Raw genomic sequence first — 13,377 nt, 5'->3', positions numbered from 1 at the left:
AAATCAAATAGGGGTAATTCAAGAGTAGGTTTAATAATAAATAGGATAATAGGAATGTGGGTAAGCTACTACAAACAGCATAGTGAATGCATTATTGTGACCAAGATAGATACGAAGCCCATGTCTACCATAGTAGTACAAGTTTATATGCCGACTAGTTCCGCAGATGACAAAGAGATTGATGAAATGTATGATGAGATAAAATAAATTATTCAGATATTGAAGGGAGACGAACATTTATTAGTCATGGGTGACTGGAATTCGATAGTAGGAAAAGGAAGAGAAGGAAATGTAGTAGGTGAATACAGAATGGGAGTAAGGAATGGAAGAGGAAGCCGCCTGGTATGCACAGAGCATAACTTAATCATAGCTAACACTTGGTTCAAGAATCATAAAAGAAGGTTGTATACATGGAAGAAGCCTGGAGATACTGGAAGGTGTTCAATAGATTATATAATGGCAAGACAGAGATTCAGGAACCAGGTTTTAAATTGTAAGACATTTCCAGCGGCAGATGTGGACTCTGACCACAATCTACTTGTTATGAACTGTAGATTAAGCCTGAAGAAACTGCAAAAAGGTGGGAATTTGAAGAGATGGGACCTGGATAAACTTGAAAGAACCAGAGGTTGTGGAGAGTTTCAGGAAGATCATTAGGGAATGATTGACAGGAATGGGGGAAAGAAATACAGTAGAAGAAGAATGGGTAGCTTTGAGAGATGAAATAGTGAAGGCAGTACAGGACCAAATAGGTAAAAAGACGAGGGCTAATAGAAATCCATGGGTGACAGAAGAGATACTGAATTTAATTGATGAAAAGAGAAAATATAAACATGCATTAAATGAAGCACGCAAAAAGTAATAAAAACGTCTCAAAAATGAGATCCACAGGAAGTTCAAAATGACTAAGCAGGTATGGCTAGAGGACAAATGTAAGGATATAAAGGCGCATATCACTAGGGGTAAGATAGATACTGCCTACAGATAAATTAAAGATACCTTTGGAGAAAAGAGAAACACTTGAATGAATATCAAGAGCTCCGATAGAAACCCAGTTCTAAGCAAAGACCGGAAAGCAGAAAGGTGGAAGGAGTATATAGAGAGTCTATACAAGGGCGATGTTCTTGAGGAGAATATTATAGAAATTGAAGGGAACGTAGATGAAGATGAAATAGTAGATATGATATTGTGTGAAGAGTTTGACAGAGCACTGCAAGACCTAAGCTGAAACAGGGCCCCGGGAGTAGACTACACTCCATTAGAACTACTAACAGCCTTGGCAGAGCCAGGCCTAACAAAACTCTACAATCTAGTGAGCAAGATGTATGAGACAGGTGAAATACCCTCAGACTTCAAGAAGAATATAATAATTCCAATTCCAAGGAAAGCAGGTGTTGACAGATGTGAAAATTACCTAACTGTCAGTTTAATAAGCCACGGCTGCAAAATACTAACACGAATTCTTTACACATGAATGGAAAAACTGGCAAAAGCATCACATTGGATTCCATAGAAATGTTGGAACATGTGAGGAAATACTGACCCTACGACTTATCTTACAAAACAGATTAAGGAAAGGCAAACGTACATTTCTAGCATTTGTAGACTTAGAGAAAGCTTTTGTCAATATTGACTGGCACACTCTTTCAAATTCTAAAGGTGGCAGGAGTAAAATACAGGGAGCGAAAGGCTATTTACAGTTTGTACAGAAACCAGATGGCAATTGTAATTGCTGTTGGAATTAGATTAGGAAATGAGACACTTAAATAAATGAGTTTTGCTGTCTGGGGAGCAAAATAACTGATAATGGTCGAAGTAGAGAGGATATAAAATGTAGACTGGCACAATGGCGAGAAAAGCGTTTCTGAAGAAGACAGATTTGTTAACATCGAGTATAGATTTAAGTGTCAGGAAGTCGTTTCTGAAAGTATTTGTATGGAGTGTAGCCATGTATGGAAGTGAAACATAGATGATAAATAGTTTAGACAGGAAGAGAATAGAAGCTTTCGAAATGTGGCGCTACATAAGAATGCTTAAGATTAGATAGATAGATCACATACCTAATGAGGAGGTATTGAATAGAATTGGGGAGAAGAGAAATTTGTGGGACAACTTGACTAGAAGAAGGGATCGGTTGGTGGGGCATATTCTGAGGCATCAAGGGATCACCAATTTAGTATTGGAGGGCAGCGTGGAGGGTAAAATTCGTAGACAGAGACCAAGAGATGAATACACTTACCAGATTCAGAAGGATGTAGGTTGCAGTAGGTACGGGGAGATGAAGAAGTTTGCACGGGATAGAGTAGCATGGAGAGCTGCATCAAACCAGTCTCAGGACTGAAGACCACAAGAACAACAACATCAGCACCTCCTTCCAAATTAGTTATTTCTTATGATCTTGCCATGCGTTACATTAATGTTTTATTGCTGTGTGCCTTTTGTCATCAGCCAAAGTGGTAAAGCGAAAGGGATTTCACTTCCCAAATTTCCAGCCAAGGTGGCCTTAGAGAACAATAGCTTAAAGCAATACCAAGAGCAGATTTCACACCTAATCTCTACTCTAGATCTTATGCTTCATTTTCGAGCATGTGACTAACGACCTGGATAAAAAATTAAGAAACTGCAGCACTCTGTTGTTCCCTCAGTTTTCCCATTTTATCCAGCTTATAAAGTCGCAAAAGTCAAACAAGAACAGAGGCTTATTACCAAACATTCGTTGAATGTGACATACAAAAAAACCAAACTATGAAAGCAAACCAATGGTCTAAGCATTACCTCTGGTACAAAGATCTCTACACAACTTTGATGTATAAGTCTGGCCTCTGAGAGAGAACTGCAGTATGTCTACATATTCATGACCTTGCACCGTCTGCCATGTTGTAGTTTGGCAAAAAAATTTCCATCGGTCTGTATGTGACAAAGAATTGCAGACTGATTTCTTGTTTTGAACGTTATGTCTGCATGTGATGTTATAGGGTGATGTGGGAGCGAAATCGGAAAGCATTTTCGTTTTGTGTTCTAGTGAAATTTCCTAGCAGCCATGATGTACTTTGGAAAGAAAGGAAAAATGAGCATCTATGGCTGGCGCGATCAGACAGCTGAGGTTCAACATGCAGATAGTATAGAGATCACTGGTTAAGTGATTCCCTGCGCGAATATCACGGCAATAATAATTGCCATTCTTTCTTCCACATCCAGTAAGACATTTTAGACTAAAAGGAGATCAAAACAAAGCATAATAAAGCGCGACTCAAACTGTAGAGAGCATAGGGGAAACTTTTACACCTTGAAAAGAAACTCAATGAAACCACTCTTGAGTTGTATTTTGACAGCAATTACCAGAAAGCTTTGTCACATATAATTAAAACAGCAGACCAACATCCATCGAATGCAAAATCTTTCTTTCTTCTTGTGCAGGTAGTAAATTTCAAGTAATCCTCTCCCGGAAGGATAGAAGACAATATAAAACATAGTACAGTGTGGGAAGCAGTATCACCCAAAGCACACAGATATGCTGGAAAAAATTTCTTGCAGTTGTCTTCTATGAGAACACTTGTCCAATATTTGGATGATACTTCATGTGAAATAGGAGTAACAGATCTTGTAAAAGGGAGATTAATCTTAGAAACTAAATGTTGAATGAGGTTGAAAAATTTTGTTCCTTGATAGTGGATGAAACGGCAATAAAACAACAACTGCAGTATGACAGAAAGCTGGATACTTTCTTTAGTCACAAAACGACACCTGTTAACAAAAGCTATCAGAATACTTGCGGTAATACATCTGAAGTTAACGACAAGAATGTGAGCGAATGTGAAATTCCCACCAACAGTTTACTACTTTTCATGATAGCATTTTTACGCACTAAGTACAGGGTGGGCGCTGCATACTTCTACACCAAACGAATCTCAGGCAAGGAACTACACAATTTGATACTGTCTGTTATCAGAGAGATTAAGGAGCGCAGATTTCTTACAGTATGTCTAGTTACTGACAATCATAAGACAAATGTAAATATGATGAGACGTCTGTTCAGTGATAACATTTTGAAGTTACAAATCGCTCACCCAAATGATTGAACCAACCAGTACTTCTTGCGTTTGATCAATGCCACATTTTATAAAATATAAGAAAATGTTTTTGAAGAAGACAATGTTTGATGAAGAAGTGGTTCTCACATGAAAAATTTCTATGAACTACTCTAGAATATCTCCAAATACTTTCTAGGCTTCTGAAGGACCATTTGTTCCAGGACTGCAGAGCATCTGCATATTTCATGAAAATGATTTAGAAATTGGTTCAACACCCATGATGTTAACTGTTACAACAACGCTAAGTTTTGTCCTCATGAGATCCATTTTTTTCGACACAGATGATGACAGGCTTCATTGGCTGGTAAATGAGTTCCTTCCATATCTTGATGATGTGAAAAGCATCACGATATGAGCAAGAATTGGTTTTTCTCAGTAATGAGACTTACAAGGCATTTGAGTTGACATCATGTTCTACAGTACTGTGTGTTCGATACTTATTGTTGCCGGATTTTCATTTCATGCTAACAAGAGTGTTTAACAGTGATTCTGTAGAAATGTTCTTTACCACTTTGAGGAGAAGCTCAGGCAATATTGATGTACTGCATTCAAGAGTTGTAGCTCATGCCCTCAACAGAATCTTGAAGATGAGAACTCCTTTGTAACAACGAAATCATCATGTTTATGAGATGAATGTTACTAGCTGTGACAAGTCATATGAGCCAGTTTCATTGGAAATGATACCAAAGATCCCAAGCAAACGATGTCAAAAATTCTACAGAAACTTAATGGTCCCAAGGTATGCATAGGTTCTTCAAAAAATTTCTTTGCAGAGAGTTGTTTGAGGATAATGTTACAGGTCTGGGGACAGTATCTTTTATACTTGCATAATTTCCTTTTCTCTGTGGTTTCGTTGTGAAGGAAATTAGGTAAGGAGTTCCTTGCGAATCGTGTCGTAGCCTAATTCAACGAGAAAAATGTAATTCTCCATTAATGGACATTACTTTAAGATGAGTGTTACGTTTTCTTCCGCACTTCAGAATTATTGGTGTGGATAATAAATATTGTATATGATTTCGTGTGTGAAGCTACACATTTGTCAGTACCCAAGCTTGCACAATTTTACCTACATTAGTTCTCAATGTTTTGAAAACTTCAGAGGTTTTAAAGTGTGATGCAAGTGAGATTTTAGAACATGCTGAGAAATTAGGCCAGGTAATCTGCAAAGTTGTTATAACAGTCGTCTTTAAATAAATACCATTGGAGACGAAGTAACTGAACATTTTGTAAAGGTCGTCTTTAAAAAAAAAATACCATTGGAGACGAAGTAACTGAACATTTTATAAGGGTGAAATATTTAAATAGCAAGCTAATCAACAGAAAAATACTCCAACTACAACAGATGTGATTAAGTACATGTAGTGCTACTTGCACAGACTACTGCACACTCGCAGCACTCTGGTAGCGAATGGGAGTCCTTCCTGTGTTTGTGCTGTTTCTGAGAGTGGGAAGGCCTGGAGAACAGAGTCCATGCAGAATACCATGGCCAGTAGATGTGCAGTCGGAAGGGTGTATGTGGGAAGAGTGGTAGTGGTGAGGGTTAGGGGCAGGCATTGTAAGGGAAATGCAGAGTGCTGGAGGGTAAGTGCTGCTCTAATCCGAGGCATCCACTGACATTTTTTGTAAATATTAGGTGGAGCCGCTCGACGCCCTCACTTGCATGGTGACCATTCAAAAACACCTATCACTTCTACTTTGATTAGTATCTAAAAAAAATTCCACTGACAATGCAGCGATTCGTTTTCGCTTGGTTTGTTAACCATTTCTAACTTTCAGAGAAGTGTCATGAGTGGAGAATTTTGATTAAATTCTACACATTTCTCTTGTTGTCATGTTAAAATTTGCTTTTTATGCCAAAATACAGCGGGTCCATATGGTGTTACCTCTCTAACATGCTGTGCAGAAGCAACTGCGACAATATCCTGAAACAGTGGTTTATTAAGTGATGAACTAAAGAAAAGTAAGATCAATACCTTATTAAAAAACATGTCCTCTGTACGAAATGAACGTGTAATGCCTTCACTTATGTTGTTCAAAAGCTCATAGAATTTCGCTTTTCATCTGCAATCAATAATGCCTAAAAATTACATTGTTTCATTGAGAAAGTCTGTAGTTAATGGAAAAACACAGTAGATAATAAAGTTTTGCTTAGTAGCAATATAGTAAAATACTCTCCTCTTGATCTGCTATCATTACTAAAATCTCTTTTTAATATCTCAATCCGTTTATGAAATATGAGGAATGCTGTGGATATTTCAGTCTGGCTTTCTGGCTAGTGTGGTGCGATGGCAAATGAGTGTGCAACATCAGATCAATTTTCTCGAGGTTGGTTACAGATAGAGACAACCAAGTCTAAAGAAAAATTCACCAGGTTAGCTAAATTTCATACGCAACAACATATTATGTAATTTGCATCAAATACATAGTGGCCCCTTGTTTTTCATCACAAGTTTTTTCCAATTTCCCGCAGTGTGTTATCTCCATGTAAATATAACTATAACTATTACCATTCACGAAAAGATGGGCACATCATCGCGTACTTGACATGTAAGTAACGTATAAATGATTTTTTTCGAATAGTTTCTGTAAAATCGTTTGAGAAAGACAGCAGCGTGTGCGCCTCGATTCTGTCATCTTCGACCAGCCGAAAGGTGGGCAAAATTGTTGGCCCTTCCTTCCAAACAAAGAAATGAACTCGCCCAGCGTACTGAACGATAACTGGTAACTGTGAATCGGCTGCCTTATCCTGCATGGACTCTACTATAGCTCGCTTCATGTAAGACGGCCCTTCCGCACATAGAGGCAGGGTAGTGGAGGGATAAGAACTGCGGATGCGCAGCAGCAGAGGGCGGACAAACAAAGTCCACATTGCTGAACTGCATTGCGGTGGACAACAATCAGGCTCATTTGACTATGGTATATCGTATTATACATTCAAATCCATGAGGGCAATAGTAAATATTAAAACCAATTTCGATTAGTCATCATGAGAGAAATATTAATTCACGTCTTGATGAAGTTGTGTCCACTCCACCACAGATTTACTCTGCGTGACGTCTGGAGACAAGAACACTGACACAGCTTTGTGAAGAATTTAAGTACAATTTTTCTAAAAATGACAATTGACCACCAATAAGATCATTGAAACTGCTTGCAATAATGATCATTTATTGCTATTTGAACTGTATTATAAGTAAAAATTTAATACACAACAAATTTCTAACTTCAAGCACAAAGTGAAATCATTATATTTGCTTGACAACTGCTTCTACTCAATAGAATTTTTAAAAACATGTGTAAGGTGTGTGTGTGTTGACGTGTTTGACTGCAGTTAAGTGTAATCTGCGGGCATAAAAAAGAATTATTGGTAGAAAAGACTAATGAAAAGATTATCGTAAAAATGGTAAGTTTTCATATTTTTCGGTGTTAACGGGCATTGTGAGTTAAACTAACTCGTTTGACATTACAATAAGAGACTGTATTTATAGTCCATTGAACAAGCAAGCAGTAAACCATCATCTGCGAATAACTCCAGGGAATGATGACCGATAACATCGAAAACCACCCATATCTCGTCCAGTAGCAATTACTGTCGTTTTAGGGCCTTGTTCGGTTCATGCCTTGAAAATGACAGGGATTCACATGTGGTAATATCTAACTTTTTACGAATTTACCCGGCTGCATTCTCATGTGTTGTTAGAGCATAAAATATGGTGGGAGAAGCTTAACGACTCCTTGGGCAATATTTTGAAAATTATAGTCTGTGTGATTCAAAGGATACAATGTCATAATCAAAAAGCATAGGAAGTTCTCATTATTATGTATGCAACTGAAATGTTGACAGACACCTTTTTTAAACTTTAAAACTAATAAATATTATTACTTTGTTTCAAAATCTGTATCATACTACCACTGTCACTTCTATTTGAGTCTATTTCTGAACGATCTGATTGTAAATTTACTATGATAGGTTCAAGGCTTATATCGATCATCACTTCCCTGTCAAATTATTCTTGCTGAAGCTTTTCATCATTCCCCACAGACTGTCCCCACACTACAGGTGGGATGTTGTCTACTGCCCCATGCACAAGCGATTCAGTGAATGTTATCTTGAATGTTTTTTCCCCTTCCCATATAGCCTTATGCTTTGCCCAAATTAATTCGATAGGGCTTCACTGATAGTGACATGTGGGTAAACGCAAAACTGTGTGACCCCATTCACGTGCAAGGTTGTCAAGTTTGTATGTTGTCACATGACTTGTATAAATTAACAAGTTACAAGAGATCGGCACAAGTCTAGTTTATACTGTGCTTATTATTTTTGTTTTTAAGCTATGGAAAAATATCCTCTTTTCTGTTGTTTATACTGGGTATTTTCTCTGTAACAGTTGAATTATAACTGGTAATGACCAACTTCAAAGCAAGGTATGAGAAGAATTGTGAATCACATCTTGAAACTGACAGTTTTCAGTTCCAAATGGTAGTCACTGTTGTTTTTCTTCCACGTAAATACAAGTTTACTCTCAGGGACAAAGCCAGAAGAGTCAGCAAGTAGAATAATTATCCGAGAACCTATTCCTATGAAAACTTTAAAACCGCCATACCATCACTCATATTCCAGCAAATCTTCCTGTGGTGATTCTAACTGGCCCATGTTCCATCAAGGTAATACACTGTTGAACAACCTCCTTCTCTTGTTTCATGAATCTTTATATGGCATGTAGTTCGTGCTGCACCTATGTCACATCTTTGAACTAGAAACTCCTCTTAACACTTCAGGAACCAAAGTCTTTCAAAATACTTTACATTAACGAAGCACTTACCATTGAAGCTAATTTTCTCGTGCACAACTGTAACACGTTTTTGTGATGTCGTGCGTTCATCATTCACATGGAGCACTTTAAAACATTCTTGTTAAAACCATCCAGTTATGTTACAGGTTCATTGCGATTTCTATGCTTTCCAGGCGACACAAAACCAACTTTTTCTACAGTTCCTACAGCTCTGACACTTTCATTTACAGTTCTCTTGCTAACCCCACATGGTTCTGGAGTCCATTCTCGTGTTTTCAAATGTCAACAGTAGGAGACCTGCTTTCACATTCACACTTGAAAAAGTTATAAATCCGATAAATAATCCCCTTCGACTGCTTGTGAAGCACCTCACATTTATTGTCGTCACCTGGCTTTTTTTTAATCGCACTTAAACATTTGCAAATACAAATTCATACCTATACCTCTACAAGAAAAAAAGGAACAAAAAAAACTGTCAGTCGAATGAATAATTGGGTTGTCACGAAGCACGGAAACAATGCAGCACGCACGAGCCAGATTCTTGCTGTCTGGCTGTAACTCGCTGCTAGCCACTCCTGAAAGAGAATGAATATTATTGACTGCCAGTAGCTCGTGGAGGTGGATGAGCAGTACGGCTGAAAATTGGGCCAAATTCCAACATGAAGCTGACTTCAGTGGGCTATGCTACAGAAACAGGGAAATGGTACTTGATAAAAAGTTAGTTGCGGACTCTTTACCGCAAAATGAAATCTGTTCATCTTGTGACAGGAACTGCTAGCACACTTTCATTCAGTACTGTCCTGTACCATAATCTAATTTGAATTATGACAGTGTAGCGTAAAAAAGTAGGCCCTATTTTTTCTAAACGTGACTGCAGTTAGAACATTGTGTTAAATGATAATGCAAGATCTTGGAACAGTTCCCTCAGGTACACAGTTATCGTTGCACTTCTTTTACTTCCTAATATAATTTGTGGTTCATAACAAGATTGATTACAGGTGAACTGTAAAATTCACTACCACAATACTACAAGTAAAACTTTCCGACATACTATGAATCCCCACCTATAGTTCAGAACATAATTTTACTTTCTAGTGCAAATGTTTCTGGTAGAATTCATGCAGGGAATTGAAAATCTTGACTTAGAAACAGACTGAACTGTAGCTCATCGGCCACATACACAACTTCTAAGAATATACCGTACTGTATCTCAAGCACATCTAAAACTGTAAAAATATGATCTGTAAATTGTCAGAACCGAGGTACAGTACTTTATTTGAGTTCATGAAATTATCCTTCAGGACAGCGTCAATAGCTCTCGTGTGTTGGGCACGATTTGAAACTTGCTTTGAAACTGCAGTAGCAAATTTTCGATCCTTGTGGCCCTTACTGCCAGGAATCTTAACATCACCACCAGCAACTGATACGGAGGTATTGCTCTCCTCACACAAGCTTTTTCCGTATTATACTAGGAGTTACGAGCGCCAAAAGACAATTGCATGTCTCTAAATCCATTCTCAAATAATTACTCCAGTCGTTGAGTATACGCCACAACGTGTGAAGTAAATTATGTGCGAAAATTGCCTTTGGTTAATCTGCCACTATGTAGACCATTTTGACCTGTCTTTCTGTTTCTGGAGTTATGTTTTCTTTCTGTTTTTTGCAACAGAAGTTGCGAAGACAGACTGTAATAGAATTTTCCCAGTTTCTGAAAAAATGAAATAAAAATTGAGGTTGCTGTACAAGATTGGCCATTTGCCACTCAAGTTTCTTTGTGCGCCGACAAACAGAGGGTCAGCAGTAGATTGGAAGTTGTGTCATGCACAGACATTTTGACAGACAGATCATTGCATGTGGAAAGAGCTGAAAAGCATTGTGGAATGTTTTTTACGAACCATGACGTGGTGTGATGGCCAGCGTGAAATGGTATTTGTGTCTGGGGAAACCAACATGTATTTGCACAATTTAGCAAAAAAGAGCATTTTTCCAATCACTACCTTATATTTAGATTAAACTCGGCTTATTCAGTATCCCTACAGAGTTCAATATAAAAACTAAATTTTAGGTTTTTAAATCCTTCCATTTTATGACATTTCACAACTTGAAAGTTTCGAGGGTCTTAACATTTTCATAGCGCAAAACTCGTTTACTATCGAATATATGTGAAATTTGCCAGTTAAATACCCCAAACTACAGGAACTGTAAATAAAATTATCTAATACCTTTGAAGAAAACAACCAAGGCAGGAAAAAAGTATACTTATAATTATGTGTTTCATTTTGTCAAAAGAAAAGTTTCAGTCTTACATTGAATATCTCAGGAAAGGAAATAGTTAATCCCATAATCTTTTTTCCAAATCAGTTTTCAAAATATGAGATATCACACTATAAAATGAAATTAGTGTGGTTGTTGTTCCTATATGATATGTTTTCTGTTATGATGATGAAACTTTTAGATAACTTTTTATTTGGTTGCCTAACAAAATCTGGTACTGTTCAAACATTTGTTTTAGATATTTTTATATTTTATTTTAAAACCAAATGACAAATGGCAATATAAGTTGACAGCCCCAGCAAAAAACTGCATATATTTTTGTTGGTACACATTAGAATAGTATCTTTATTTGTCTTTCAGTGTGTATGCCATTAAGTTGGATTTATCAGTGTGTGCAGTACATAAAAGGAAGCAATAATGATTAGTTAATTAAGTACTTGATGCTGTTTCTTCTCTCTTATATTCAAATTTATATACATTTACTCACTTTCTGGTACACTGTGGTGATAGCGCTCTTTCTCCTCTTTTTGAGAACACACTGTCCATTTTTATAAAATATGTAGTGCACAAGTTCCAATAAAAACAATATAACAAATTTAAATGTACAAAAGAGTGGGTATATACAACTGTTGATTATTTCATAAGATGCTACATGCAGATGTGATGCCACAGGACAGTCACACACTACAAGGGGTGGGGGTGTGGAAGGGGTGACCCACCCCTGGCCTCTGGTCCAGAAGAACATCACAAATTTGGAGGCTCCCAGCACCAGGTCATTTTAACTCCAAGTAAGGCCAAAATATGTCCAAAAAGTAAGAAGAATTGGGGAGTACTAGGCCCCATACATACGTGAAACACAAACATAGGTATCTACTTACCTCTTATAAGGCTATGGTAGCTGTCAATGGGTGTGTCCAGAATTTTTAGAATTATTTGTAAGTCATTTATGAACTCAAAAAAACTGTAGGATGACGAGCAGTTGCCTGCTAAACACAGTTGTTACAAATGAAACATTTTTTTATACGTACACCACCCACCCATGTGTACTGTAAGAGCAGTTCATAAACATGAACTTAAATTAATGATGAGACCAAGAAATGGAGAGACATTTTACGTAGTTTTTTAGATATTATATTAGTTTTAACACAACAAAACCTTCCTTTCCGCAGTCATTGTGAAGGTGCTTCATGGGGAAACAGACGTAATTTCTTAGGTTTGGTGCAGCTGGTGATGAAATATGAGCCAGTACTGATAGAGTGATGTTTAAAATCAGGAGAATCTGCTGGCAGGTCAACTAGAGTACCTTCATTATTCTAATATAATGAAGCTTTTGATTTGTGACAATAAGGTAGTTCAGCAAGTATGTGAAGAACGCTATAAAGAATATATAAACTAATTACTTTTAAAATCCCACCGACTAATGAGATCCTCATCACAGATGAAATTGCCAGAGAGATACAGTAAGTAAATATTAGAACTAGGAAGCATACCAGACGAATGGAGAAAATCAACAATCAAACTACTATATAAGGGAAAAGGAGACACAGGGAACCCAAACACATAGAGAGGAACAGTGTTGGAATCCATGCCACTGAAATTCCTAGTAGGAGTCCTCGCCAAAAGGCTGGAAGAGAAGCTCGAACCCTTTCTACCAGAGTAGCAGTTCGGTTTTAGGAAGGGACAGTCCACACCCTGGCAGTAGAAAACCTGCTGGAACAAATAAAACAGACGACAGGAACATCCAAAGAAAAACTATATGTGGTTTTTGTCGAGCCTTCGACCTGGCCAACAGAAAGGCTTTAATAGAAAAACTGGTGGGACTAATTGGAAGAACGAGTACATCGACGCTGATATCGAATATACTGGCAGAAAATCACATGCAGATAGCTGATGGAATGGGCATATCCAACTGGCTGCCACAGACGAACTGCGTCCTCCAAGGCGATCCACTCAGCCCTTTTCTATTTAACGTCCTCACGCATGATGTCACGAAAGGAATGACAGGAACAAGCACATACATATAAGTGGATGACATGGCCATCACAGCGGCAGATATAGACAAACTACAAGTAGCGCTAAACACACTAACCGAATGGGTAGGAGAAACGACATCAAGATAAACGAAGAGAAGATGGAGATGGTAGTGTTCAGGAAGCAGAAAACGTCAAATGCAATGGAAAACCACTCAAGAGGGTTAACAATTTAAATATCTAGGCATC

This window comes from Schistocerca gregaria, chromosome 4 (genome assembly GCF_023897955.1).
Source record: "Schistocerca gregaria isolate iqSchGreg1 chromosome 4, iqSchGreg1.2, whole genome shotgun sequence".
Lineage (NCBI taxonomy): Eukaryota > Metazoa > Arthropoda > Insecta > Orthoptera > Acrididae > Schistocerca > Schistocerca gregaria.
The sequence above is the reverse complement of the archived record's forward strand: the minus strand, read 5'-3'. Positions refer to the sequence as shown.